Below are 26,358 nucleotides of genomic sequence, written 5' to 3'. Positions count from 1 at the left end.
TTACGATTTTAAGGTGCTAGGAAGACACAGGCAGAAAAGATACAACAGTAAAGACTGAGATGCAGAGAGAAAATCAGGAATCTGAGAAGTCATGAGGACCTTTAAAAGTATTAAATTAGATAACATTATAATTAAAACTGTGAGAAGTGTGATGCCACCAAAATTAGAGAGTAACTATGATAGTACTTTGTATGTTAGGTTAGTGAGTTTAGATTTGTGCTGAGTGCAATAGATAATAAATGAGTATAAAGGAAACTATTTTCAGATTTGGATTTTAAGAAAATTCACTCTAGACAGCAGAGGCAGTGGTGGTAATTGGTGTGGATGGTTTCCAACCATGGTAACCCCTCCAAATTCTTCCATCTTCCAGCCACAGCTCTTAGAACAACTTTAGGAAACTAAAGAAATTTTGCATCTGCTGTCTCTAGAAATGGGCAATGTGTTCTGTAACAGAGCCAGAGTAGTTTCTTATCTTCCAGGATTTTGGTCTTTAGTTAAAATTGTTGTCAATCTAAAGCCTTTTTAACTGCAGGATCTTCAGTTTCCAATGAGTCTCATGTGACCACTGCACCTCCCTATGTATGCTTTTGAACAATATGGTCTGAGAACATAGGTTTTCACTGTCACCTCATTGGGGCCATGTCACAGAAGAATAGCCAGGTTTATATAACTTTACCTGATGTTTAGCAGGACCTTTATCAAGTGGAAAACATGAGTTTGCAATGTCACAATATGTGAATGAATTTCAGGGTAACCATGCATCTATTGAATAAGAAATTAACAGTGCATAAACATACTTAGAAAGTGCCAAAGTAGAGTGCACAATCCAAACATGTCCAGAATTGCTGCTAAGAGGTTTTCAATCACTGTTTCCAGAAGTGGCCTCCAACAAACTAATGATTCTGATGTAACACAGAAAACTAAGAATGATATGACTATTTGGAGCGAGGAGGTAGATAATGAAAGAGAAATGCTCTTAGAAATGTTCATCGGTGGTCCTAGGGAAATATGCTACACTCTTTGAGCCAAAGGCTATTTGGCTGACTTTATTGACCCATCATTGGTTTTGTATTTTTTGCATCAGACACGGTGGGACAAAAGTAGGTTTATATTTGTTCCCATGGAAAATAATATAATAATAACACAAGAATAAAGTCTGTGTTTTGTGTACTCATAACTGTAAACCTACTTTTGCCCCATTCTGTATACAAACAACACTCTTGAAACAGATGAATGCTATCAACATTTAGGATTCTTTTTTTATGATCTTGGCTGCGGTAAAGTGATTCATCATAGTCTCTGGGGTACCCACATTGTTGTAGGAGCTATCTTCACAAATGCAACACCAGACAGCCATATTATAAAGAAATTAAATGGCAACCAGCAGCAACGCCAATTTATTTGCTATACCATTTGTACTTAACATTTGGGTTGCTCCATAAACATTTGGGTTGATCTATAAACACCTATATAGAGAATGTTTGGTCATTAGTTTAGCCATTTTTTTAAACATTTAACTGTTAATAATGACTATTTGTCAAATTGTTTTTTAAATTATTATATACTTCCATAATTTGAATGGATTGGAATATATTTATAGCTTGGGATTCCTAACCTCTTTGATTATGGATCTATGATAGTAATACCATTTAAAAATTATCAACTATAGCCCCTGGGGCCGGGGGAAGCTAGATCCCGGGTCCGGGTGAGGCTGTGTGCCCCTGGATCCGGGTGAGGCTGGGTCCCGGGCCCGGGTGAGGCCACGCGCCCCTGGGTTCGGGTAAGGCCACGCGCCCCTGGGTCCGGGTGAAGCTGGATCCCGGGTCCGGGTGAGGCCGTATGCCCCTGGATCCGGGTGAGGCCGCACACACCTAGGTCCAGGAGAGGCCACGCGCCCCTGGGTCCCGGTGAGGCCACGCGCCCCTGGGTCCGGGTGAGGCCATGCGCCCCTGGGTCCGGGTGAAGCTGGATCCCGGGTCCAGGTGAGGCCATGTGCCCCTGGATCCGGGTGAGGCTGGGTCCCGGGTCCGGGGGAAGCCGCACGCACCTGGATCCAGGTGAGGCCACGCACCCCCTTGGTCCGGGTGAGGCCACGTGCCCCTGGGTCCGGATGAAGCCGTGTCCCTGGGTCCAGCCGAGACCCAACCAGAGGGAATCAAACCTGCATTACCACCATTTGTCCACCATCCAGAGCAGAGGGGTCAGTGCCGACATGTACACATAAGGAACTGGTGGACATTGATATTGGGTCTCAAAAGAACTGTTGGTCCAGAAAGAAACTCACTACAGACTGATTCATTTGCCTGTCAGCATAACTATTATTGCTCATCTCACATTAAGTTCATATAAGTATATCTCTAGTGACACATGATCTCGCTCATCTAGGGGAAATGATGAACAACATAGACTGATGAACAAGAACAGAACCAGAAACAAGGAGGCATCGATCGGACTATCGGGCCTCAGAGGGAGGATAGGGGAGGGTGGGGGGAGGGGGGAGAAATCAACCAAAGGACTGGTGTGCATGCATATGAGCCTAACCAATGGTTAAGTTCAACAGGGGGTTGGGGCATCCGTGGGGAGGGGTGTGGGATGGGAATGGGGGGATGAGGACAAATATGTGACACCTTAATCAATAAAGAAATTTAAAAAAAAATTATCAACCATATTATTGAAGTATAATGCTATCTTTATACCAATTTAGTATGTTTAAAGCATTTATTCATATGTAAATACATACCTGACATTCTTAGAAGTTTTTAGTTTAATATTTATTGAGCTTTCAGAGTACCTCAGTTTATTACAGTCAGTTGTATATGGGAATTTGCAAATAAACAAATTACTATATTAGAATTAATTACTTATTTTCATTAATGAATAGCTATAAGACTGATACTCAGTGTTTCTGTGTGATTTAAAGGCTGATTTTCAAAAACCTATATCCCATTATTTCAAACATAAGTTTACTTGTATCACCAGAAAAGTAGCCTATAGCCATCAATGCAAGATATTTCTCAGCTAAAAGAATTATTCCCAATTATAATGCCCTTCCTATGCTCATATACATAGTTATTTTCAGAGTGCACCATGCTCACCTCAAGGTTTCTATGCAAACAAATTACAGAAAGAATTGCAGATAACCCTGTCACATCATCACAAGTATCCATGGCAAATACACTAGAAAACACAGAGTGGACCCTAATAACAGTGGAGGATCCTATTTTTCCTGCACCAGACCTGAAACTATGGTGACTGTGGGACTCTGACATATGCTGGGAGAAGCATAGAAGCTGTAACAGAGAGCAAAGAAATGGCTTGGCCAGGCCTAATTTGCTTACCACAGGGGACTTGCATTAAAGGTAGGCTTAGCCCAACTGAGTGTAGCTCATCCTTGAGGAAAAGAGAACAAGGAAGGAGCCATATATTTCATGAGTCAAATATCTGTTCTCCCTTCTTTAGAAAGAAGTAAGTTGGAAAGATGGAGAGGGCTCCCTCATGCTGCCTTTCGCTTTTGGGTGACATCATATTTGGTCAGCCTTCACCTTGGAAGCAGTACCTTCTGGACATGTCATAAAGTCTCATTGACCTTAGGATACAGTTCAGTATTGCTATTCTACTTACTATAAATTAACTGGATGAAGGTTAAGGAAAAAATTGAAAGTGAACCAGGCTTTCTGTTTGGGAACTGGGAGAGGGGGGTATGGCTGCCTTTTGTGAATATTCTTCAGAATGTTACTCTGAGAGCACCTGGACTTCAATTTTTAATCCCTGAATGTCCTTTCCCCTTCTACAAAACACATCCAGAGCCACTGAAAGAACTGTCATTCTTGGAGGATATAATCTGAATTAATTCAAATAGCTCTTACTGGAAGATGAATAAGGAAGTATTATACCATTTCTATGGTTTTGGAAAACAAGTTTAGTCATTGGGGGTAGAAAAAGCATTATTCACACTGTCATCAAACCAAATGAAATGCCTCTTGCATTTCACTTGAATATTTGTGTGTTCTTAGATACTCTCACATTTTGTGTTCTTGTCTGTTGCAAAGACTTACTATTGTTTTTCCCTTTGGAATATGATGGTAAAGGTGTTATGCTGTGGTGTGTGAAGTGGGAGAAGGTACTTTCATATTCTGGTCCCTCCTCCAGTTCTGCTCTTATTGCCAGACTGGAGAGTCAACCAGGTCTGCAGAAGCTATTAATTATGTTGGCATTATTTTGGGATTATTTCACTGTGCAAAGGGATATATCTCAGGCCTATATAAATATTAATGTAACATAGGAAATTTTAAATTAACATAAATTAATGTCTCCAAATTCTCTTGGTCTTGCATTATTGAGCCTCATATCATCTGTGTTATTACTCGGGATGACATTCCAGCCTATTTTAGTTATATATCCTGTACCCCAAACCTCTATCCTATGATACAGTGGAATTTATGTGCTATAATAGAACTGCAATACTGAAAATGAAAAATTACATTCACTTTCTCCCTCCCTTTCCTTCTTTAGCCAAAAGAAAGCCTACATATTTCTGTTCTGAATTCCAAGTACAACATTGTGGCTTTTTAATTGGCTAGAAAGTGCAATTATGAGACATTATGATAGTATCAATGAATAATTGGAAAGTAAAGCAGGATTAACCTCCATCCTAATCACATTCATGAGATATTACACATTTGCCCTATTATGCCAGAAACCAAATATCTAGGAGGTTACTATATTAATTGTTCTATGAAACCATTAAAATTTCAATCTTTTAATATTTGTATTTTATGTGAGGAAATACAAAAAGGTGCAAGGGTGTAGAAATAGTCAGAAATAAAGCATTCAGTTGAACAGGACATCAAAATAATGTTTAGAAAACTGCATGTATACAGGAAAGCAAGAAGCACTGAAAGAATGGTTAGATGGGGAGTACATAAAATTTATTTGTCTTATATTGGGAAAGTTCATCATTTCTCAAATCACTTTATAAATGTCTTCTAAAGGGGTTACCAGATGTTGTGTTTCTGAAATAAATTTTCTACCACTGCTGTGATTATACAGCGATTTAAAAAAAACACACAACAATCTGCAGATCTCATCTTGACAATTCATTAGGAATGAAAGGATATTTAAAAAAAAACAAAAAACTTCACTGCCATGCCTTTACCAAATCACAAAGCAGTAGGTAAGAATAATCTCTCTACCTATCAATTCCATACTGCTCCTAATAGCACTGTCTAGCTTTTCAAGCTGTTTGACAAACAAACAGTATTGTGACTTCTCAGCGAGGCAGCCAAGATAATATTCAGAATGAATGCACTTTCTAACCCTCACAGCAGTGCACTCAGTAGAAAATCATTAGATTTTAAAGTCATATTATATTTTGTAATGATTACAAGGTTAAAGAAACTTTGTAAGAGTTGAATAAATGTCTTCAAACAATTACACCCTTGAAAACAACTTTTAAATAATGGCTTCACATTTAAATTCTGAAGTTTTAAAGTATTCCTATATAATAAAAGGCTAATATGCAAATTGAACGAACAGTGGAACAACTGGTCACTATGATGTGCACTGACCACCAGGGGGCAAACGCTCAAAGCAGGAGCTGCCCCCTGGTGGTCAGTGCGCTCCGACAGAAGCTGGGCTCAGGGCTGGCGAGCACAGTGGTGGTGGCGGGAGCCTCTCCCGCCTCCTTGGCAACGCTAAGGATGTCTAACTGATGGTTTAGGCCCACTCCCTGTGGGCCTAAGCTGTCAGTCGGATATCCCCCAAGGGCTCCCAGACTGTGAGAGGGTGTAGGCAGAGCTGAGGGACCCCCCCTCCCCCGAGTGCACAAATCTTGTGCACTGGGCCTCTAGTTGCTATAATAAAATTGGACTATAAAAAACTAGACATGTTTTCTTCCTTCTGAAAAAACTAATGTGGTCTATGTGAAAATTTTTCTATAACCTCAAAATTCAAAATGTCTGTCCATGAAATCTATAAGCACCTTTTACTGTCATTAGAAAAGTCAGTGAACTATGACATACACTGTTGCATTGACAAGTTCAAATTAACTCCTTATTCTGATTTGTGAAAAGAGGTGAGCCTTACACTTGTGGTGTGAACTAACATCAATTTTATTGACAAAAACATTCCAACCACCAGTTTACTATCTCTCTTATTTAGTGCACATCAAAAGAAGGCTCAGGATCTTTATATTGAAGATTTCATTATACAACCCTAACACACTTTTCTGTTTTGTTTTTTTCTTGTTTCTTTTCAAAGGAATTCTGCTCAGCATAAAAAGAAAATCTGAAATTTTTCCTTGCTCCTATTTAACTCTTAAATAATGAAGTGAGGTATCCAGTAGCTGAATATGCAAAGTTAGGCACCATCTTTTTGGAGTAGGAGAAAAACATTGAAAGAAACATCAAAAAATGTTTACAAACAACTGTATAAACCCATATTTTTAAAATAATTCAGAAATTTAGCCTAATTTCATTTTAGCAAATCCTTGCATTGTAAAACTTTAGTTAGTGAAATAATATCTTAAGGGAGGGAATGCATGATTTAAATTAATTGCAAAAAGTTGTATTACTATTGATTTCCTACTCAAATTTTGTACTAAGATGAACTTACATTCAGACTGAAAGGAACTTCCTAAGTGAACACTTCCTGAGGAAAACACTACTTCAATTATGCATGCTAAAATGATGTATTGACAACAGCCCTATTTCTTCTTTCCAAAGATATTTGGCTCTGAAGTACTGGGGACTATACATAGATAGGAAGGGTTTAAAATATCATTCCTTCATTTCCATAGCAGTTCAATATATAGCCTTTTGGGATTTCTATTTCAGAGAATGATCTATTAATTTGATTATTTTAGAATTCTTATATAAGTAGTATCATGCAGTATTTGTCCTTGTGTGTCAAGCTTATTTTATTTAGCCAGGTTCATCTAAGCTAGTAATATTTAATTATAATTAAAATGCAATCAAATAAAGAAATAGTATTAATAGTCAGACATTGGAGTGACTTAAAAAGAAAATACTAATATTTCTGTGAGAAAAAAGTCAAATAAATTCACCAAATCAAGCATTAATATTTCAAATCTCTGAGCATCAGAGAGAAGACATCAAAATTGGGTTAATTTGTGATTGAGCAATCAGGAAGCTGTGTTTTGTTGTTGTTTTAATTATTTTAGAGGAGACATGGGGGCAGGAGGAAAGAAACATGGATTTGTTGTTCCACTCATCTACTAGTATGTATTCATTGGTTGATTCTTATATGTACCCTCATTGGGGATCGAACCCCCAACCTTGGTATATCAAGAGGATGTTCTAATCAACTCAGCTACCTTGCCAGTGCCAGATGACATGAATTTAAAAGCAGGAAAAAAGAATTTTCAGAGGCAATAAGGAACAAACAAGAACATCCAAAAGCAGACCAAGTTTGTGAAGCCTGAATTTATTTCTATTTAAAAATGCTCAAGTGACTTTCAAAAGGCTCAAAGGCCCAAAGACGTCCAGGTTTAATTTAAGATCATCCTGAGTTGGTGTCTGTCCGTTTCTCCTTTTGTGAGGCATCAATTTGATCCTTGTTAATGAGACACCTCAATAATTCTAGTTGGATTGTGGCGATTTCTTGTGGCTCCCAGTATCTGTCATAAATGACTATCAGGTTATGAACGATAAGAAACTTAAATACCAGAAATAATCACGATATGTCTGCAGATTCTACTTGAATATCCTTTCTGCATTGTAATTTGCAACCAGGTCCAGTGATTATCAATTTGAGTAGCAGAGATCATGATGAGTGTCACCTGCAAAGACTGGTATTAAATGCACTCCTTCAGAACACAAACCAGCAAACACCCTTCAAGATGAAACACCCTTTGTGTGTTTTTAAAATTAAAGAGCCAGCTCCTCCCTCCCCCCATTGATTCTTAGAGTGGAAGAGAGGAGGTGAGACAGAGAGAGAAACATTGATGTGAGAGAGACACATCCATTCGATTAGTTGCCTGCCTCATGTGCTCTGACCAGGGGCCCAGGGCTCAGAGGTATAGAATTGAACCTGGGACCCTTCAGTCTGCAGGTGGATGCTCTATCCACTGAGCCAAACCAGCTAGGGGAGAGAGCCAACTTTAAAACAAGTGATAAGGTGGGAGTCCTGATCACTTCTGTTCAGAGCCTTTTCACAAGGGATTGAAGAAGATAAAATTCAAAGTTCAGAGCAAGAAACTCCCAGTAAAAAGCACAAAGCACGAAGCAGAAACAACACTAAACAGAGGCTGTTACACCAACAAGGCTGCTTTACTAGGTAAATCATTAATGTGGTACTTTGGGTGAGCTCAAGGCCTTTTGCCATGCTGGTAAGGCCAAAACTCTGTCCTTATTCTGCCAATATTCCCTGAAGACGTCAATGTCCTGACCAGGGCCAAACATATAAAAATTTGTCATTCCGCAAAGCTATCATAAATTCAAGTTGATGACAAGGGCATTGAAGGTCATCTTGCTCAGCCCAAGGAATTTATAGATTAAGAAAATTAGGTCCTTGGAGGTTGCATTAAAATATTCCAAATCAGGACTAGAGCTCTAGTGTCCTTATTCTATCATACAGCAGCTTTGGTTGCATATCATCCAAGATTCCTCAGAGAGTATTTTCAGTCTATTTAAACAGACTTTTTAAGGTAAAATTTCTATAAAATGGCATTTTTACTGCATCTGATTCAACCCTGTCAAAAAGCTAATGAACAGTGAGAATATTAAATTAATCAACAGGAAGAATTTGGATTGTCTTTATGACTTATACTGTCAAGCATAAATAAATTTTGGTTCTTTATCATTTTTAAGCTGAAATAGTAGTATTTATTTTTGGTTTCTTTGTTTAATCTTTTATTTAATCCATTAAAAATAACTAAACTTCTATTTCCAAAGTTTGAATTCTGGAGATATTCTACCACAGTTTGAAAACTGATGCTATCACAAACCAGATATGTGGCCATGGGTAAGACACTTAATCAATTTGTACCTCAGTTACCACATCTGTAAAATGGAAGTAATAATAGGATGTGAAAGTTAAATGATTTAACATATGTAAAATATTAAAAACAGTGTCTGGTGCAGAGTTATAAATATGTAAGTGATAGCCATTCTTATAATTACAAACATTACTATCATCATTACATTTTATGCATTATCTTTGAGAGAAAAATAATGTATTTTGAGATATTGCTTAGATTCCATATTATTTAATGCATGCTAGGATGATCCAAATACAAGGTAGAGTTCCATGTTGTTTATACTAGAGAGTGGTGTAATGATTTTGTTGTGAATCTATTCAGAAATTCAAAATATGATAAATGCCCCCTGAAAAGAACTGGTAAGAATACATGCCAATATGATTTAGAGTGGAAATTTATTTTATTATATTTGTATTTATTTATTTATTTATTTATTTATTTATTTATTCCTTTCTGGAGGATATTTTTCCATTGATTTTTAGGGAGGATGGAAGGGAGAGGGAGAGACAGAGAGAGAAATATCCATTGTGAGAGAGACACATGTATTGGCTGCTTCTGCACACATTCCCTGACCAGGGTCATTTGTGTGTGTTCTTTGAAGGATTGTCTGCTCAGTTTCTTCACCCAACTGACCCTTTTCTTATACCATACACGAAACTTAATTCAACATAGATTAAAGGCTTAAATGTAATACCTGAAACCATAAAACTCTGAAGAAAACATGGGGCAAAAGCTTCTCGACATTGGTCTTAGCAATAATTTCTTGGATATAACACCAAAAGCACAGACAACAAAAGCAAAACTGGACAAGTGGGACTACATCAGACTAAAAAGCTTCTGCAGAACAACAGAAACACTTCTGCACACAATGCTTCTATGCTGATTGTCTCCAGAAAAAGCACTTGCCTGACACTTTAATGTGTAAGTTGAATAGACACTTTTTTATAGGAAAACTAGAGGCCTGATGCACGAAATTTGTGCAAGAGTAGGCCTTCACAGCCACGGCAGCTGCCTGGATCCCTCCCTCGCAGCCGTGGCAGCAGCCTAGATCCCTAGATCCTGCGGCTGCAGCCCCAGCTTCATCCAGAAGGTCGTCCAGAAGGACATCCGGTCTAATTAGCATATTACACTTTCATTATTATATTTTTATTTGAAAAAAAATCACTGACAAAAATACTATGGTTATTCAAATTTCATATTTGGCAACCATTTTCTTAAAAATAAGAAACCTGCCCCTTGTAGCAGTCACTTTGAATTTGACAGCTTCATAATACTGAAAGATTTCAAATATGAGATAGGTAGTACTTTTTAAAAAATATTATATAGTTAAATGTGTCAATATTTAGAAAATATATAACTCATGGAACCAGTACTTCTAAATGTCCAATGCTCAATGCTACAGATCATACTTGGGTAAAAAATGCCATTTTCAGTTCAAGGTAATTTTAATGTGACATAATACAAACATACAATCATTGGTACACTTTCATATTGCACATTAAAACTAGCCTTTAATAAACTAATGCAGGAACTGTTTGATGTAGTATCAAATAATAATAACCAAAGTGAATTCATATATTACTAAAATATATCTTCCTTTACTCGTATATCTTTGTGAAGGTAAATGTCATCAAAAATTTCAACCAAAGCAACATATTTCAACAGTTTGACTACAGAAGCAGATATTAGAATGCAAATAAATTATGTTAAGCTTCGCATTAAAAAGATTTTCATACATGTAAAACAGGGTTAATCTATTTCTTTGTCCAAAATGTGGTTATTTTTATAATAATGGGATGAAGCAATCCCGAGGTTGTAAAATGCTCCACTTTCTATCTATTGCTCACCCACCCAATCCTCAATCCTATGACTCACATTCAACCTGGAAAGTGAATTTAATGATAATTTAAAATTAATTCATCCAGTCATCCAGCTTAAAATCTTTCCTTATAATGATAATAGTAGTCAAAAATGTAAGGCAACCCCTTTTTTAATATTCCTGTACTATCTTTTAGTAGGCAAGAATAAAATTGTCCCCTTTCAAGTGTGAATAGCCAGTAAAAGCATGGCAGTATAAAATAATAATGATATATTGGATCTAGAAGATAAGTTTACTCAAAATAAATTTATTCAGATGTGATCATAAATGGCAGAGTAAGTACCTCAAAATTTTCTCCTCTGTAAAGCAAAGAGAAATAGTCAACAATTATCAAAATAGTCTTTCTCAAAACTCTAGAAATTAACCAAAAGCTTGCACCAATCCACAAAACATTTCTTCAAGAAAAATGTCTAAATCTTAGTAAACACAGAAAATTTTGTGACATTTTAAATTACCCAATTTCAATTCTCTTCTTCCCAAACTACAATAGCCGGAAATTTACAGCCTCGTAAACATTATGGGCCAGAATAGTGTTAGAGCTCTTTTAAATCCTTATTCTCAAACAATTTTTTAATATTTCACCTGTCCAGAAAGTCTTTAGAAAAAATAATACTCACAAGCATTGTCTTTATTTAATCTCAAACAGAACTCACCTATTGCAAGTAGTCTTTTCCTCAGGAACATTTGTTGAAAATAATCAGTGGCAGTTGTATAACATTGCAATTGCCTCACGTAGTAATAATAGTTTGCAAATACAACAAAATAACCTATAAAAGCAATAGAGTTTATTTGTTTCTAACGAACATACTCCAGATTATTTATAAAGTTTATACATTAACCTCATTTTATTTTTAGGTAACTCCATATTGTTAAATACAGTTAACTTAAAGATATATTAATATTCAAACAACTAAGAAATATATTCTCTGGTCAGGGCATACTATTAAAGTTCGGGGAAGATGCAGTGAGAAATAAATGCTGTCAGAATTAAATACTTCAGTGAAAAATTTCTCCTGGCAGTTTTCAATAAAATCAATTTACAAAATAATGCTTCATACCAATGTCTGAAATGCAAGTATAATCTGCTTTCATTTATTTATTTTAAGCAATCATTTCTCTATGTTGCACTTAATTAAGCTCTTGTTCCCTTCATTAAACATGCCTGTTGAACTTTTTCATATTTGAAAAATGTTGTTTTTCCAACCACGGTAAATAGAAGGAGAAATCAAATACCATTTTTAGTAAATACAAGATGTGTGTATGTATTGACATTTTATACTTTAAAAAATAGAGAAATATTAAATAATTTATATTTGTGTAACTTATTTGAATCATTTATATGTATCTGTTTATTGCAAGCATAATCAGCTATTAGAGACTCTTGACTCTTGAGAATATAAGGCTTCATTGCTTCTCGTGTCATTCTGATCCCACCCCAAACATCTCCTGCTGGGTAGGTCTCTTAACATCTTAGGCCATAATTCTGAGAAATTTGTTCTGTTTGTTTTCATTTACTAGAGCAAACTCTTTAGTTGGTGAAGCCTAAGATACATTGAATTTTAACTTTATTTGATTATTGGATAATCAGGTCCTCTATGGCCCTCTAATAAACTCAGAACATCCTGCCAAATCCTACCTCTTAAAAAATTAAAAGAAATATTGAACATTATAAAGAATATCAAGAGCCTAGAAAATGCTCTGCTGGTGTGGCTCAGTGGTTGAGCATCGACCCATGAACCAGGAGATCATGGGCACATGGCTCGGGTTGTGGGCTCCAACCCAGAGGCAGCTGATCAGTGATTCTCTCTCATCATTGATGTTTCTCTCTCTCTCCCTTCCTCTCTGAAATCAATAGAAAAGACAGTAGGAAATGGTAAGTTAGAAAATAATTGTATAACTTTGTCTTTTGTTTTGGAAAGTTCTGATATATTTCTGAGAATCTGGAAGACCACACATGTGTGCAGGACTGAGCAAACATCCAAAAAAGACCTGATAAACTATAAAATATGTATTTACCACAAAAGAATGAATGGAAAAATAGATCAATTAAAAAAAGTGTAAAAGATACAGAAAACAAATACCAAAGTGGCCAATGTATTTTAGCATTTACTTAGTCCCAATATATTTGCTGAGACATAAGAAATAAAATAATCAATAAATCAGATCCAGAAATGAGAAAGATGTTGGAACTATCACACGAGAGTGTTAAAGAAATTGTGATTAATGTGGAAATAAAATCATTAAGAATATAAAAGTTTTGAATAACACTACAAACCAACTTGAGCTATTTGAAATTTATAGAATCCACCATCCACAAATAGCAGGAAATATATTATTTTCAAGCATTCATAAAACATTCACTCCAAATGGAAAATACGCTGGCCCATAAAACAAATCTCATCCCATTACAAAAGAATGTAAATCATATCCTCTCTAATTAGAGTAGAATGAACTGAATAGCAGAAAACATTTTATTTGAGAACCTAAGATATATCCTGCTGGAAGCTGGGCAGCCCTTTCTGCCCAGGAATTAGTGGATGTCAGGAAGAATAACACCGACATCAATGAATACGAAAGACAGTTTATAACTCACATAGTAAACAGCAAAAAGATGCTCCCAGGGAAGGGCTCAGGTTCCTTCTAGAGTGAAACAACCAGAAGTGTGGCTGGTTCTGGGTTTTACTGTGGTGGGGGTGGACCTGGGCAGGATTTGCACAGGTTGAACTTCCCTGTCAGCATTAAGAGAGGGAGTTTCTGGCGTTTCTATCAGTTTTTCCAAATAAGAGCAGAGGAAAAGAGGGAAGGGGTAAGGCTCCAAAACTGTCAGTGATCAAACATCAAAAAGGAATTAAATTATTTGTTCTAGAAAGGCTACATATTTGGAAAATGAACAACATGCTTCTAAATAGCTCGTGATACATTTAAATTTGTGTTGTAATTCATTGGAAAAGATAGAGGAAGAGGTGAGGTGCTATTAAATGAACTACATCTTAATCCAACATTGCACATTCATATATATAATCTAGAATCAGTAAATCAGAATATATATTATAGTATATTATAATACATGTCACATATTTATTACTTATAATACATTTTTTAGATAGGGTGAAAAGCTACAGTCTTAATAGTTTTTTATCCTAATTAAATACATTTTAATTAAACTGAAGGAACAGATGTAGTGTAGCTATATACACATACATATAATTTAGAAATATAGAGATTTCTACCAGAAGAAATAGCTGAAAGATTTACAAGTCATTTCTCTTCACTAGTGGGTTTTAAATTTATTTTAATAGATGTGTATTATAAAACCTTGAGCAACCACTAGAAGATAATTGTTTAGAAAAAAAAAGCAAACCAAACAACAAGAGATAACAAGCAAGCAAACTTGTATTCTTTGCTGTGCTATTTATTGTGGGACCTTAATAAGTCCACTTTAACTGTTTGAATCACATGTCCTTATTTTAGTAATAGGGAATTGAGTTTAACAATATTTCCCAAGGGGTGTCCCAGGATCATTACTGTTAGACACAAAGGATTCTAATGTCAAATTTGGAAGTTTAAGGTTTAGATAAATAAAGGTTTCTTTACTTTAGAATGTGTGCAAGTCACTCAAGCTTATTTGCATAGTGAATCTCTAAGAGAGGGAGATTATGAACTAGCCACAATTCTGAGTAAAAAGCCATCCTGCGGCAGAAACCAGTCTGAGTCAAATAAAGGGAATATCTGTAGACAGTAATGGGTTTCTTCTCAGAATAAGATCTCGGATCTCCTATAAAATACAAATGAATGAAGATTCAAGTTTCCTCTGTATAACATGGTCAAAGTGCCTGCAGGTTGAACACGAGATGCATATGAAGTGGACAAAGTGAAACGTCAGTAAGACAACTAGGAAATGTGACCTTTGAAAAATACCATATTCTAAGCTATTCAAAAAATACACACCAAAATTCATTCCTGAAAGATGTATACTAGGATTTAGTGTTTCTCATTTCTTTGACTTGGTGTTTATAAGACTTCTTAGATCTGTTGCATGTCATCTATTAATTTTGATTCATATCAGCAATCATTTTTTCAAATATTGCATTCGTCTGACTTTTCCTCTCCTCTCCTACAAGTCCAACAACAAACTTTAGATTTTCTCACTATATCATTTATATGTGATTGTTTGTATTTCTTTCTTTTTCTTCTGATTTATCTTCCAGTTCATGAATTCCTTCCTCATTTGTATTGCATTTCTTCTTAAATTGCAACCTTTGACATGTTAAATAATTACATTGCAGTTTTCTGTTACAAATTTTTCATTTTTAAAAATAGTTTAATTCCCTCCAAAAATTCTCAATCGTTTCTTTTCTATCCTGGGAAGAAAGCTGAGTTATTTTAAAGTCTGTGTTTTTATGTTCCAGGGCTCTTTGTAAAGACGTTTCTGTTGTTAGCTTTTTTGCTTTGTCATTCGTGATGTCTCATCTATTGGTGTGCCTGCTTTCTTTGTCATGTCAGATGTTATATTAGTAAAATTGTAAAAATTACTCAAGGCCTAGAGTTTCACCTTCCTTTGGAGAAGAATTATGATGTTTTTGTTAGGTACCTGGATAGACTGGCAACCTGGAGTTACTTCCATTCAGTTCTAAAGATTAAAATGATTCCAAGCTGAGCTGTACCAGGTAGTCCCTGCAAAGGTCTGTCTACTTCTGGTTTAGCTTTACTCAAAGGTGTAGTTTCTCAGCTTCCAACTAAAAGTAAAGGGTATTCACCAGGGCCTTTGCTTTGGGTAAGACTTAGATTCCTAACCTCATTACACTAGCTTTGTGAGACTCTCAAAAACAATACTCAGCCTCTCCATCAATAACCAAGAGGGATGTGCCTCTAAATGCCAGGACTTGCCAGTCTGGGATTCCTTCTTTCCTTGAATCTTGGACTGGTATTTCTTCATTAGTTTCCAGATGCCTTTTTAAATCAATATTTTTGTTTTTAATAAACTTTGCCATTACCTATCTACTCATTGGTTATTTACAGATATTGTTACTTACAAGTAGCATTTCCGAACTATTTATAGGCTCTCTGCCCACAACCAATTCTTTAAATTACAGATGGGAAATCAGGGAATGGAACAAGTGATAATAATGATTTATCTTTACAGGATTTATCTTTATAGATGCCATAGCATTGTTAAATGGGATTAAATAAAATATAAGCTGTTCTCTCCAATAAAGAAGTGACTGCAGTAATACAAAATAAGAATTCAAGTTCAGATCAGGAAAAAAATTCTGAGGCACATAGAAGAAGCACAATGCATTTTAACAAAAGAGGAAAAACTAAAAGGATGAAAATTGTATACAATTAAAACTCAACATGAGTGTTTAGGGGAATTATAACTGCTTCAGAAAGGACTCAAATTGCTCTTTGAGTTCTAATCATTTTCTATCACCTTAGAGAAAAAAATATGTGATTTTTTTCTCTCTCTAAGTAGCAGAAAGGGCAACTCTCCTTTTAAAAATAATAATGGAGACAATCTGCTGACTGCAATTGTTTGTTATGTAGTTAACTTATATTATAAATGCATAAATTTTCTATAACATGTAGTATGTACACCCAAAAGAATATATTATACACTATGTTTGAAATAATGTCATTTCTTAGAAAATTTCCACCAAATGCACAACTTTCTAAAGCATCTGCATGACAAGCTTCTTAGTCCTTTTTATAGCTTTCAGATTTTTAGTGCCTCTTTCTCAGCGGATCCTTCTGCCTTACCCCTGTAGAATAAGGGCATACCCCATTAGAATAAGCTTAAAATAAGAGAATTGTATATAAGGGGCATATGAAGAGATAAAGATGACCGTTAGGTAACTTTAATTCCACCATATTAAAGTTGATGAAGTAATTTATGATTTTTAAATTTATAACACAGTGTAAACATCTTAAAAACGACTAATTCAAGCTTGTTGGAAAGCCTAGAGAAAGGTTTTAGTCCTCTGATAGCTGTGAGCACCACACACTGAGTGAGATGGATATGCACTTACAGGGCTAATGAGTTTATCTTCAAATTCTGCATACACAAAGTAAATGATTAGCAGCCACACAAAAGAAGTAAAAAAATTAATAAACTGCAAACCAAGAAAATATTACACACTACCAAAATGCCTTATTTCATCACTTCTAAGACCTCAGCAATCATGATTCACTCTGATCTGATATTCCATCAACAATTTTTTTAAAAATGGCAATTCATAAATGACATACCAACGATTCCAAGTTGTATCCTGATTTCGGCGGTAATAAATGTGGGAAAATGTGTATCTTTGAAAATTAAAATGTGACATTTTTATTTTATGTATTGGCTTTTACTTTTGACTGCTGAAGCAAAGGGAGGTCTCAGTCTCAATCCTAGAATTTCTGATATTTTAAAAATCCATTTAAGTATTTGACTATATAAATGCAGACATAAACTCCCAAAGAGCAACTTGACCTGATATCAGAATTGTAGGCGCTGAAGATACGATTAAAACACACACACACACACACACACACACACACACACACACACACACACACAGAGAGAGAGAAAAGAAAAAATATTTGCCCTTTGGGAGCAGGTGTGTGTTTATTGGTTGTAAACACTCTATTTAATTCTTTCAGTGAATTTTCCTCTTCTTGAGCTCCTGTGACAACTTTAACTCTTATAAATTGTGCTAATTACTCACCTCTTTTAGGACCATTTTTCCTATTGTCTTTACATATGCCCACTTCACACTCTACTGAGCATAATTTCAGATTAACATCTAAAAGGACTCAACTATCAAAAAGAAGTTAGACTGTTCCCAGCCACACTTTTTTTTTAGAGAATAGAACAAAGGAATTATCTTGTCTATTTCATTAAGTGCTAGTAATAACACATGTCACAATTTAGAAGCCATTACTCCACTCATCGCAGCCACCAAACCTGCGCTTTAGCAAAAATATATTTATTGTATTTATGAACAACCACTATTTTTAGACACATCCACATCTCCTTTGGTGCCAAGAGGAAGGACAAAATACCCTATTAAAAGCTTCAAAGACACAGGTCTCTAACTACAGCAATTATTGCAGAGCATTTCTGAAGGACAAATTGTGCATATCATTCTTAGGAATAACGTAAAACAATCATGAACTGTAGTCAGTGGCAGTTTCAAAATTAACAAATAGGAGCCTTGCAGTGACTGTCTGATTGGTGTGTTAGGCAGAATGTGGCAACTTTTCTTGAATCTATGTCTCCATGGTTCTTTACATAAGACTGAAAAACTGCTAGTTTTATATCAAACAATTAGAAGTGAGTGGTGTGGCTGATGGAGATCTTGGGGAACAGGAGCACAGCTCAAAGCGGACCTTGGTGCTTACTGTATTCTAGACTGATGATGGTAACCAAAGTGCATCCTCAAATCAGCATCCCAGACATAGCAAAGTGCACTGCATTTATGCAGAACCCATAGACTATGACGTGCTTCTGTGAAGAAGTGCACATCGTATTAAATTCAGATAAAAGGCAGTGATTTTTAGTTCCTATGGGGAAGAGGCCTTCTTCAAGACAAATGTTCTCTGACAGATTTTAAAACCAAAATTATTAAATATAAGAATTCATTTCTAAAACAGTCCTTTGTATTCATTTTTTTTATTTTGAAGTACCTTTTTAGTACCCAAGGATCTATATTTTCTTTTTTAGTTTCAATTTAAAATTCATCAATTATAAAGGTCTGTAGGGCAACACAAAAGTAGTTTAAGCATGAATAACAGCATTATATATATGAATACATATGTTATTTCTAGCTGATATTAATAATGATAAATTTTACAGCACATTGATTTTTTACCTCCATACAGTAAAACAACGTCATAAATCATGACTATTGTTGCTTCTGGGTGTAAGCTATGCATAGTGAGAAAAACTAGACACACTGCATGTGGGAGATTGTAAGGAAGAAGTTCTATGTATATTAAATGTAACATAGAGCTCTAGAAACTGCTGTTATAACTAAAAATGTGACACTCATTTTAAGTATTTATCTTGTGATGCTAAATAATCTGGTAACATGGTTGAAAGATGAGCATGGTGGTGTGTGTGGGCAGGCTAAATAGCCATCTCAAATGGTGCGTAAAGAAAAATTGAACTTATTTAGGGAAAGGAGATGGGAAGTGGGATATCCAAAGGGTAGGGCTGCACAGCACCAAGCCAAGGGGAAATTGAGTCAATGATGGCAGCACCCAGGCACCCAGGAGCTGGAGTTTCATCCTTATATGAAGTCACTGGCGGGAAACTTTTGTCATCACTGCATTTGGAGAATGAGTCAGTGGGCTTGGAATGCAGGTGTGCAATCAGGTATCTTCAGGAACTGGTGTCCAGCAAGCTTTTTTCCTGGTCTTTTGTCCTCTTGTGGCAGGAAACTTACAAATGGCCATTAAGGATTATATTGCCCTATAGTCCTAACAATGATAATTATGATTTTTAAAATTTCCATTCTGTGTGTGTGTTCTTTTTTATTGAGCTAACATTTTTTATAACATTATACAAACTTCAGGTGTACAACATTGTAATTCCACATCTGTGTACATTACAGAGTACTCACCACAAAAGTTCTAGTTTCTATCCATCACCATACAATTGAACCCCTTTATCCATCTTACCCTTCTCCCGTCCCCTTGGCCTTTGGTAACCACCAGTCTGTTGTGTGCATCTTACAGTCTGTTTCTGTTTTTGTTTCTTTGTTGTTGTTCATTTTTCCTATTCCACATATGAGTGAAATCATACAATATTTGTATTTCTCCATCTGACTTATTTCACATAGCATAATACCCTCAGGGTCCATCCATGTTGTCTCAAATGTCAAGATTTCTTCTTTTTTATGACTGAGTAGAATTCTATTAATAGATAGTGAAGAAGTAGTATACCACTTCTTCTTTATCCATTTATCCATGGATGGACACTTAGGTTATCTCTCCATCTTGACCATTATAAATAATGCTGTTATGACCTTAGGGGGTACATATAAAAAATATTTTCAAATTAGTGTTGTAATTAAATTTATTGGGGTGGCATTGGGTAATAAAGTTATATAGCTTTCAACTGTACAATTCTCAAATTAGTGTTTTTGTATTCGTCAGATAAATCCCCAGAAATGGAATAGCCAGAACATATGACCATTCATTCTATTCTTAATATTTCAGAAATCTCCACAGTGTTTTCTATAGTGGCTGTATGAATTTGCATACCCACCAACAGTTACATGGGTTCCCTTTTCTTCACATCCTCTCCAACATTTGTTACTGGATGTTTATTATGAGTACTAGAGGCCCGGTGCACGAAATTCGTGCATTTGTGGGAGGATCCCTCAGCCCAGCCTGCGCCCTCTCGCAGTCCGGGAGCCCTAGGGGGATGTCCGACTGATGGGGAGCGGGCCTAAGCCATCAGTCAGACATCATTAGTGCTGCCACGGAGGTGGGAGAGGCTCCTGCCACCATCACTGCGCTCGCCAGCCATGAGCCCAGCTTCTGGCTGAGCAGTGCTCCCCCTGTGGAAGCGCACTGACCACCAGGGGGCAGCTCCTGTGTTGAGCATCTGCCCTCTGGTGGTCAGTGTGCGTAATAGCCACCAGTTGTTCCGCCGTTGGGCCGAAACTGGCTCTCCGATATCCCCCGAGGGGTCCCGGATTGTGAGAGGGTGCAGGCGAGGCCGAGGGACCCCACTGGTGCACAATCGAGGCTGGGGAGTGACGCAAGAGGTTGGCCAGCCGGGGAGGGACCATAGGAGGGTTCCAGGGCATGTCTAGCCCATCTCGCTCAGTCCTGATCAGCCGGAACCCAGCAGCAAGCTAACCTACTAGTTGGAGCATCTGCCCCCTGGTGGTCAGTGCACATCATAGCAAGCGGTTGAGCAGCCCTAGCATATCATTAGCATATTACACTGTGATTGGTTGAATGGCCAACCTGATGACCGGACACTTAGCATATTTGGCTTTTATTATATCAGATGTTTAGCTTGTATGAAACTGCCAAACTGTCTTTCCAAGTGAATGAGAGTTCTTGTTGCTCCACCTCCTTGTCAGCATTTGGTATTGTCACTGTTCTAGATTTTGGCCATTTTCATAGATGTGTAGTGGTATCTCATTAAAATAAATTTGGAGAAATTCTGTCATTTCAAATATTTCTTTTATTTTTTTCCTCTTTTTCTTTTTCTTCTGATGTTCTGTTATGCATATGTTATTTCTTTTGTAGTTTTCTTACAGTGTTTCTCTGTTATTTCCTCCCACACATACCCTGTTACATAAGACAGGGGTTCCCAATTCAATTAGACTCTCATAATATCTCTGGAGGTTGGGCTTCAGTTAGTCAGTGTCTCCTGAGGGCGGGCCTTATTAAAAATAACAACATGCTCTGACATATTTCAAAATGATTCCTTTTCTTCTTTACCTATTGAAGCATTAAGGGGTTATTTTTTGTTTGTTTTGTTTGTTTTTTCCTTATATTAACTGTGAAATCCTGGAGGTAAAATCTCACAAAATTGTGGGATCCTCGCTATGACTGAATTCTCCTAGAAATTTTAACACTCCAAGTTGCCCACACTAAGCCTTCATTCAGCATGCCATAGATTACAGTTCATGTTTTCCTACACTGACACTAGTTCCCATGGCAGTTTTTGCTCTTGAGTCTCTGCCCTGGTAAGCCATCCACCTGTGTGTCTCTCCAGTCTTGGAGGCAGCAATTTGCCCTGTGTCCTCACCTCTTTCACGGGTCCTAGAAAAATTGTTGATTTTTCAGACTGTTCAGCTTTTTACTTTTTAGAACCAAGTGGCAAATTCAAGGATCCTTATATGTGGACTGAAAACCAAACATCTCATTGAATTTTTACATTGTTGGTATTGTTTTAGGTTTTTTTTCCTGTGGTGCTTTATTTTTTTGCCTGTTTTTTAAATCACTGTTATTCCCTATTGTTTCAGCAAATTTAGCTGATATAAAAAATTATAAAGATCATGAAGTTAGAAGTAAAATTAATAATTTGTAAAAATTATATACTGTTGGTTACCCATAAAAAGAACATTTTTTCTGAATTTTAATTTTTGAAATTTTCTTCTGAACTTTAACTTATAGACGTTTGAATTTACAATAAGTATTAACTATATTGCTTTCTGTAGGTACCCAATTATGTGCATGACTGAATAGTCAGAACCCATGAATGTGTTAAGATTAAATAACAAAGCAAATTAAGGTAGCAGATGTAACTAAGTTTTCCCAACTGACCTTGAAATGGGAGATTATTCTATACTAGAGTCCCCGTGCACGACATTCGTGCACTCAGGGCGGGGGAGGGGGGAGGGGGTCTCTCAGCCCGACCTGCGCCCTTTTGCAGTCTGGGAGCCCTCAGGGGATGTCTAACTGATGGCAGTCGGACATCCTTAGCACTGCCACAGAGGTGGGCCACTACGCTCACCAGCCATGAGCCCGGCTTGTGCTGAGTGGTGCTCCCCCTGTGGGAGTGCACTGACCACCAGAGGCAGCTCTTGGGTTAAGCATCTGCCCCCTGGTGGTCAGTGAATGTCATAACAACTGGTTGTTCTGCCATTTGGTCAATTTGCATATTACCCTTTTATTATATAGGATTACAGGGCAGCCCCAATGTAATTACAGGGGTCATATAATTGGGGGCAGGGCGAAACCGAAAAGAGAGACAGAGAAATAACAGCATGAAAAGGATTCAACTGTATGGTGGCTTTGGTGATGGACAATGGGGCCATGAGCCAAGAAATGCAGTCAACTTTTAGAAGATGAAAAAGGCAAGAAAAGTTTTTTCATAGAGCCTCCAAAAAGAACATAGCTCTACCAGTACCTTGATTTTAGACCAGTAAGACTCATTTAGACTTAAGACCTCCAGAGCTATAAGACAACAAATTTGGGTTTCTTAAGTGGGTAAGTTTGTGGCACTTTATTACTGTAGGAATAGAAAATGAATATATCCTCTTAACCTCACCTTGTATAACGTTTATGTTACAGTATAATATTTTCTTTTACAATTATCCTCAAACAAGTAAAAATCTATCCAGACACAAGTTTTGTCAAAATGTAAAACATGTGATGTGATCACCACTGTCTCACTCAATGTGTTTTAAAATCTCTTACTTGGACATAGAGTCAAAAAAATATGGTTTTTATTACAATTTTTAATTTCTAACAGCCACTTGTGTGTTGTAAAAGAGATTTCTTCCTAGCATTTAGCATTCTGAATCTTGTGAAAAATTAAAATTCTCTCTTCTGTCTGCTACTAGAATTTATCCTTTATCTACTTAGTTTCATGGAATTAATTATGTAGATAAAGTATGTATGCACAGTTATAATTTATCACTTCCATACCCATTATTTTTGAGAGCTACACTTACCTAATTGATCTAGAATGTGATGTGTGGGGTTTGAGATCCAATAAGTAATTTTTTCTTGCTATAAAAGAATAGCTACTCTGCTTTTTTGTCTGCTGTGGATTTTGAATTTTTAGGTAAGGTGTGGACAGCAAAATAGAGAGAACGTAAATTTCTACCTACTTTAATGTTGGCATAGCATTCCTAACCTACCAACTTATTAAATTAAATTTACGGTGTGACATGGTTAATAACATATGAGTTTCAAGTATACACCAGTTTCATTCCACTGGCATTGGAGTTAATGGAAATTTTCCTACATACCAATTGAACTGAGAAGCCTGTCTTCAGTTCTCAGCAAGCAATAATTTTGGCAGTGGTTTCTTGGCCTTAGGTCTGCTTATCTCATTAAAAGACAAATTTCTGCTGCCCTTTTGAAAATATCTCCTAATAAAGACACTAAGCCCTACAACCAACCCACTATGATAAAACATAAATTAGTGTCATTCAGCAGCAGTGACCTTAAAATTGGTAACTTCCCAATGTGAACTCTTTGTCCCCATCAAGGTAGGTCTTTTTTATATTTTGATTAATACCTTACCTAAATATGCAGAACAATGGCAGAAGTGAAGCCAGCTATGAATGCCAATAGATAGTAAACTTCAATTAATTATTTTTAGCTTACTATTCTGCCATTTCCAGACTCAACGCCAGCAGACTTGACTGAAATTGTTTCCTACACCCAGTTCAAATATCAAAAGATGTAGGTTCTTTAGGGATGTGGCTAAAATGATGCTATTCTAAGGATGGATTCTGTGAACATACTAGTAAATCCAGAAAACTAACTGATCAGGGAATGAAAGATTAGCCAGAGGTTAAAATGTGCATATAAAATTCTGTCTACCAATCCAAATATTAAACTGATGGGTCCTCACAACTGACAGCTGCAGAACCTCAGAGAGGTCGGTTACTAACAACAGAAATCAGGGGTTCCAGCACAGGAAACTGGGTAACCAAAGTGAAGATCAGGAATCAAGAAACTAAAGCACCATAATTTGGCTCTCCCAGAGTTTATCTGGGTTCAAAATTGTTCCAGACTGTCAGATTGGCCTATATTTACAGGTGGAGGCTAATTTGGCACTTAATGAAATAAGGATGTTAGCAGCTAGAAAGTCAGTACGAATCCTTACCTTTCAACTTATAACCACCTTTACTGAATGACTCTGTAATACATTTTCAAATCCTTGCATCGAGTACTGCCTTTCTAATATATATCCCCATGGAGAAGAGGGCAGTGTTGTACCAGTGTGCCCATTGCTCTGAAAAGCTGATGCCAAGCCTTGAATTCTGTTGGGCTATGATGTGTGAGGTAAGGGCGTTTCTTTATTCAATCTTCTTCAACAGCTACAGACCCAACCATGAAAAGCCTCACTACTGCTCTCAAGGTCTGAGTGATAAGTGCTCTTCTACAACCATCTCTTAGTCACCTTCTCCTAAGACCAACTTGTAAGTGAGACGTACATGTCTGCCATTCCCTCTCAGTCATATAGCAGGCCACCATCACTCTTAGCTCAGACCACTTCTGCCTCCTTCTCTCCAGCACTAGTTCATCTCTTCTTCCCTTGCATGAGCTTCCATTTGCTAGAAATTGGTGGGGATGTATCTTCTGAAGGGTTAGAAACATATATTTGGATCTCATAATGAGAAAATTTATTCAATGTCTCTGTCATTTAGGGTTATTCACAAACTGATTCTGGCTAGTTCAATGTTTTCTTCAAGAAATTTTATTTTAAAAGATACTCAGAAACTTACAAAATCAAAGGAAACACTAATAAAGCATCTTGACCTTAGGAAAAAGCTGGAACCAAGGCAGTTAACTAGTAGACCTCATGAACTTTTTTAAAAAACATATTTATTGATTTCAGAGAGGAAAGAGAAATAGAAACATCAATGATGAGAGAGAGAATCATGGATCAACTGCATCCTGCACGCCCCACATCAGGGATGGAGCCTACAACCCAGGCATGTGCCCTGACTGGGAATTGAACCATGACCTCCTGGTTCATAGGTCACTGCTCAACCACTGAGCCACATGACTGGGCATGAACTTTGTTGTCAAATGGCTTAGCACCAACTGTTTATCATGCATATTCCCAGGAGGAACTCTGGCAGGTCCAGAAGAGACCAGAGTCTCACCTAAGTTTGAGGCATGGAGATAGGGATAATAAGCAATTATAGTAATGCTCACTGCATCTCCACTGCCTGGCTCATTTGTTAACATACCTAGTACTCAAAAAATGATTGTTGAATTTAAATATTCTAAACAGTCAATTTCTTTTGATGAAGGGACATGTTGGTAAACAGTTCTTAAGATCCTACATTTCTGTTCTTTTAATTTTTTCAAATTCTTTTATGCTTCTGCTTTTATTTGAAGTTATAATCTCTAAGGCTAGATACACTTTAGGAATTCCTGTCTTACCAGAAACAGTACTTGAATAAAACTGGATCTGATCTTATCTACAGATCAATTCTTTTCATCCTATTCTTGCTAACTTAAATATTGATCTGTGTCCCAACATGATCTAGGCTTGTTCATTAATATTTAATTTTTATATGACTTCGAGGATCGAGGCATCTTCATGGTTCACTAATTCATTCATTTGTCAGTCATGTGACCAAATGTCTAATAACCTGTCTCAGAAGAAAATGTATATGTCCTTTTTATAAACACTTTGAAGACCAGTCCAACTCAAGCAAGTCATTGGTCTATTGCTTGTCATCTAGATATATATTCTAAAGCAGCAATGATGAAAAGCACTGTATTTTATGCTGGAAGATTCTACACAAATGGTTTGTTGGTAAATAAATAACTGGGATGACATGGAGCAGAGTATAAATATAACAAACCTATATATAAGATTCAGGCTTAGTGAGCTGCTGACACACAGACTCTAGTAAATTAATTTCTAAATACAATTCCATAATAAAAGGAACCAGAGCTCCTTGGTGAAATGGCTGATTTGGACACTAGAACAGAGAATATATAAAAATATGTGGTACCAAAAAAAAACACAAAAAAACGAAGTACTAAAAGAAAG

The 26,358-nt window shown here is 36.6% G+C and overlaps 1 pseudogene across 1 annotated transcript; it reads left to right on the top strand.

The window, feature by feature from the left end:
- Positions 1 to 430: 430 nt before the first annotated feature.
- Positions 431 to 1,423, top strand: LOC307104476 (methylmalonic aciduria and homocystinuria type D homolog, mitochondrial-like; annotated as a pseudogene). Its single transcript has 2 exons — positions 431 to 1,068; positions 1,183 to 1,423. The product of its transcript is annotated as a methylmalonic aciduria and homocystinuria type D homolog, mitochondrial-like (transcript).
- The last annotated feature ends 24,935 nt before the right edge of the window (positions 1,424 to 26,358 follow it).

The sequence above is a fragment of the Cnephaeus nilssonii genome (genome assembly GCF_951640355.1).
Source record: "Cnephaeus nilssonii genome assembly, chromosome: 8".
NCBI lineage: Eukaryota > Metazoa > Chordata > Mammalia > Chiroptera > Vespertilionidae > Cnephaeus > Cnephaeus nilssonii.
This window is presented reverse-complemented; position numbering and strand designations above follow the sequence as displayed.